Source organism: Spinacia oleracea, chromosome 3 (assembly GCF_020520425.1).
Source record: "Spinacia oleracea cultivar Varoflay chromosome 3, BTI_SOV_V1, whole genome shotgun sequence".
NCBI classification, from domain to species: Eukaryota; Viridiplantae; Streptophyta; class Magnoliopsida; order Caryophyllales; family Amaranthaceae; genus Spinacia; species Spinacia oleracea.
The window spans coordinates 62,829,334-62,834,369 of NC_079489.1; positions in this window are offsets into that span (position 1 = coordinate 62,829,334).

The following is a 5,036-nucleotide window of genomic DNA, read 5'->3' on the forward strand; positions in this document are numbered from 1 at the left end:
TGGTAGTTCTGTTTCTTGAACTATGTGGACATGGCAATGTCATAATCATTTGCATAGATACTTACTTTGGGAAGACTAGTATCGGACAGACCTATGAAACTTTACTGTAAGAGATGAAAATCTGTCATAAGTAAATTTCATTAAATTATTAGACACTAAATCCTCAATACCTGAGTGATTTGAGATTACTTGTTTGAGAACTGGTTGCTTTGACGTTGACCAACCGTCGCACCGTAAAAGGAGGCTATAAAGGCAACGCTCAGGTAATCACCTATCAAACGAAGTCTAAACTCAAGATCGCAAGATTGGGATTGTCCTCCCATAAATCGGGATAAGATGCTTAAAAGTTGTACAAGGCCACTCGGAGAGCTAGAAACTGTGAAATGCATGGCCGTGCTCGGATGAATCCTAGGCTATGATTATCTGTTTATTTGATCAGTTGAACTCTGAAACCGAGAAACACCTCTGGACATAATAAGGATGACAACTCTTACCTTATGTTCAAGAACAAGCATCGAGAGACAAAGGAATTAGGAAATGCACACTTGTCCATAAGGACAAGTGGGAGACTGAAGGAAATAATGCCCTTGGTCCAAGTATGCATTCTATGTTAAGTCTAATAAATGCGGTTCAGTATTAATTAACAAGTTAGTAATTTAGTGAGATCAAGTGAGCTGAATGCCTAGCTAGAGGCCGCTTCAGTTCAAGTGGAATTAATGATATTAATCCACAGCTTACTCTTGACTGAACCCACAGGGTCACACAAATAGTACGTAAACGGATCAAGTATTTAATGGCATTAAATACTCTATATATGGATATTCGGAATCGACGGATCTTGGTTTCAGTGGGAGCTGAGATCGTCACAAGCAAGAAATGAATACTCCGGAAACGATGATATTGCCGGAAACGGAAATATGGATCGTATCGGAAATATAAATATTATCCAAGATATAGATGTTGCCGGAAACGGAAACATGGTACGTATCGGAAAATATTATCGGAAATGGAAATATTGCCGGAATCGGAAATATTGCCGGAAACGGAAATATTGTCAGAATCGGAAATATTATCGGAATCGGAAAATAATTCCGGAAACGGAAATATTAAATATTTGTTCGAAACGGAAATTAATTCCGGAATCGGAAATATTAAATATTGTTCGTATCGGAAATGAATTCCGGAATCGGGAATTTAATCTGAAGCGTATCGTACGAACTAGCATCGGACGAGGCCCGCTAGACGAAGGCCCAGCACGAAGCCAGGCCATCGCCCAGCGAGCCGCACGCACCAACGCACGCCTCGACCAGGCCCAGCGCAAGGCCAGGCCCAGCCAAGGGCGCGCGCGCGCGAGAGCACAACAGCGTGGGCGAGCGTTGTGCGCCTGTCGTGTGCCGCAAGGCTTGCGCGGGTGCACGGCTCGTGCAACGCTTGTGCGGGAAATCCTAATCCTATTAGGATTTGTGCAAAGATTAATATCCTAATCCTATTAGATTGGTTTTGTTATTTAGAGTCATAATAAAGTTCTAACTAGCAAATCCACATCCTAGTAGGATTACAATTCCTTTTCCATACCCCTATAAATAGGTGCCTAGGGTCACAATTTATGGGTACGATTGAAGTATTCAAAGGGTAAGTCTTTGAAATAAAATCAGCCATACACTTGCAAACACATAGCCGGAAATTCCTAAGCACCTTAAGGGCGATTCTAGTTGGTCTAACTTGAGGCGGATCCGGACGTACTGTGGACTATCTACGGAGGGACGACACTTGGAGTCCTAAAGACTTGTTCTTGTTCGGTTCGGGTGCAGCTAGGGAAGGCACGCTACAACATGTATGCATCTATTCTATGCTAAATGATTATGTGTAAATAATATGCTTTCCTGGCTTTATGGTTTTTCCGCATGATTTATGAATTGTCATATGTATCATAACCTAACACTTTCAAGGGAGCGCCACTTTTTTTCCCTAGCACTTCATTTTCACTTTTAGTGAAACTCAAACTCTTCAAATACTATCTTATGCGCGCTAGAAATTTCTAGCGCTACAGTGGCATGCGCTGAAAATTTCTAGCGCTCACATGGCGAGCGCTACTTTTTTCTGGCGCATCCATACCTATCTTATTTCGACTACCTACACTATAAATACATCCCTTCTACACCCGGATTTCAATCATCAATTCAGTCTAACTCCTCTGATATTCTTAATTCTCTCTTCCCTCTCTGGTATACTAAAATTTTATTGACGTCCCGCCCCATATTCGTAATAGTTATGTCGTATTAACTCTTGGTAAGCAGAACTCTGTACGTACAAGCATTCAAACCTTCCCAATTACTACCGAAGTTCTAGCCAATTCATAAGCCAAAACAAAGAAATCTAAGAGGAAACCCTGCCAGAATTGTAATACCCTAAAAATTTCTAACTTTAAGTTTCGGGTCGAAACTTCTTTTAAGGGGGGTAATACCCCAAAATTTTATGATTTTGCAAAATATATTTTATAGTGAAAATGAAGTTAAAAGTATTATTAAATGATTTTCTGTTTTATTAAGTGTATTTTTTTATATTTTGGGAAGTTTAAAACACAATTTAAGCTTCGGAAGTTTAAAACACAATTTTAAGCTTAGTTGGACTCTTTTATAAGAACTTATAATTACTCCCTTAAACCTGAATTAGTTTTATAAACTCTTTGCAGCCGTTTTACCTTGCTGGTTGCTTGAGTTATCATGGAGCTTCCTCCCAACTAAGAATACAAATAACACAAATTCTTATTTACATGAGGTGTACGATAAATATTGTATACCGAAGTTAAAGTTGACGTAAAATGCTTAAAAGTCACCATTATATAGGTAAAAGTTATCTACTTTTTAGTAATAAAAATTTTCATTTTAATAAAAAATATTTATTCAAAATCACTAATAATGTATAAAATTAATCATTTAACACTTTAAAATGTTTATCTATTAACTTTTTTTGTAATAGTATAAAAGTTAGAGAAAACTGAGTAAAAGTTAGAGAAAACTAGATTAAAGTTATGTTGGTGCACAATAAATTTATTGTACAACTTGTGCACCCAAGACCTTTTGTACAAATAATCATCTTTTCTTATTTATGGGAAAGTAAAATCCAAAATTTCATGATTAAAACAAGGTGTGCATCCTTATCGGCCGTATACCAATATTTATTTGTTAGCTTTTGGATTTAATTTTGATACGGTATCGCCGGGTTGAAACGAATGCACAGTCTCGGATTCTCAGAAGGTAATCACGCGCAATTGTCACTTAGTGTCCTTTAGATTGTTCGTATATATTCATTGTTAGCTGTGATTTTAATCTCTGGAAGTTTATGATACATGCTGCATAATATGTTATTGTTAATCTCTCGGAGTTTACGTGAGTAGTATAATAACTGTGTTATTGTTAATGGTGCATATATATGTATAGTAGTTATAATATTGCTTTAGTTGTTTTGTTGGTTGTGGAAGTCAAAGGAATGAAATTTAGAGGAATTAATTTCGGAATACTATTTATATCAATGGTTAGTGTCAAAGTGAGATTAATATATGAGTAGATCATATTATGTTTTTGGGATTTAGACATTCAAATTGATGATTGGTACAAGTAACAACGTATGTGTTGGGTTATTAATTCTATACTAAGCTATGGTATAAATTAATATTACGGATTTTTCATGAAATACCCCTGAGTTTTGGCGTAATTCACCAATTGCCTCTCGACTTTCAGAAATTCACCAAATGCCCCTCACAAATCACTTAATACCCAAAATACCCTTACTAATGACGTGCCATTAGTCCTCCGTTAGCCTAATTTTCAAATTCACCAAATACCCTTATTTTAATACTTATTTCACCAAATACCCCTATTCTGAAACTTAATTCACCAAATATCCATAACTTAAAATTACCCATTTTGATGCTCAACGGTTAGTTATTATGTTTGAAAATTAGTCGTTGCCCATTGTTTGATTATAAATACCCTTTTTCTGACTGTTTATCGTAGTTTTCCTATTGTTTTGTTAACTTCATATCCATTTTGTCATGAGTTTTCTTTCAACATCATCATCCACATCCAATGAGTCCACATACGTAAGACTCCCAAACAATTTTTTTTTATTGTGGGAGGAAATTTGCTATCTGAATCTTCGATACAACACTCAATCTGAAGCTTCGATACAACACTAAAACAAAAAGCTCCTAAAAACACCTCCAAACGCCGCAACTCTTCAAGAAAAATAGCTATTGCTTTTACACCTTGTTCTTTATGTGACCAAGTAATATTTCCCATGCAATTAGGAGGTATTCCTTTGCCAATATGGGAAATATCTTTAACCTTTGCAAACTGATTAAAAACAAAACTCTTATTAATTTTTTTCTAACGCATATGTTCCAGCTACCTCGGCTCCTGTCACTTACATGCCACCTATTTAACTTTAACTCCCTTTTTGTCTCCTGTTTCTACTGCCTCCAAACACCTTTCTTCCATCTCCTAACTTTCTTTCAACCTTATAGTCGAGGCAGAAAGGCTCTCCCACTTTTCTTTTGAGCTAGATTCTATTGACATGGTGATATAGATTTTATGGACAAATGTCTAATTTTGTGTTTGACTGAACAAGAAAAAGAAATGAAACTAAGGTATGCTCAAAAACTCATGTACCAGTGAAAAAACATGAATCTTGGGACAAAGATTTGCCTCCAAACTCACGATTTTCACATCATGAATCCAAGTTTGAAATCGAGGTTGTGATAAAAAAAAATGTATGCGTTATTGAACTTGATTTCTTAGTCTCATCACCATTCGGACAATAAGAAAATTAAGGTGTTAGCTTAAAATTGAATTAATTTAGCGTCACTCACATAAGATTTCATTGAAAAGTTTTGGACTTTTACTCACCTAAGGTGCGTTGTCTTTACTGGATGAGGCCTAAACTTATTGGATACCTAATTTAAACTTATTAAATGTTGTATCGGAGTTTTGGATGACAAATTTCTTCCCACGATAATAGAATTTGTTTGGGACTCT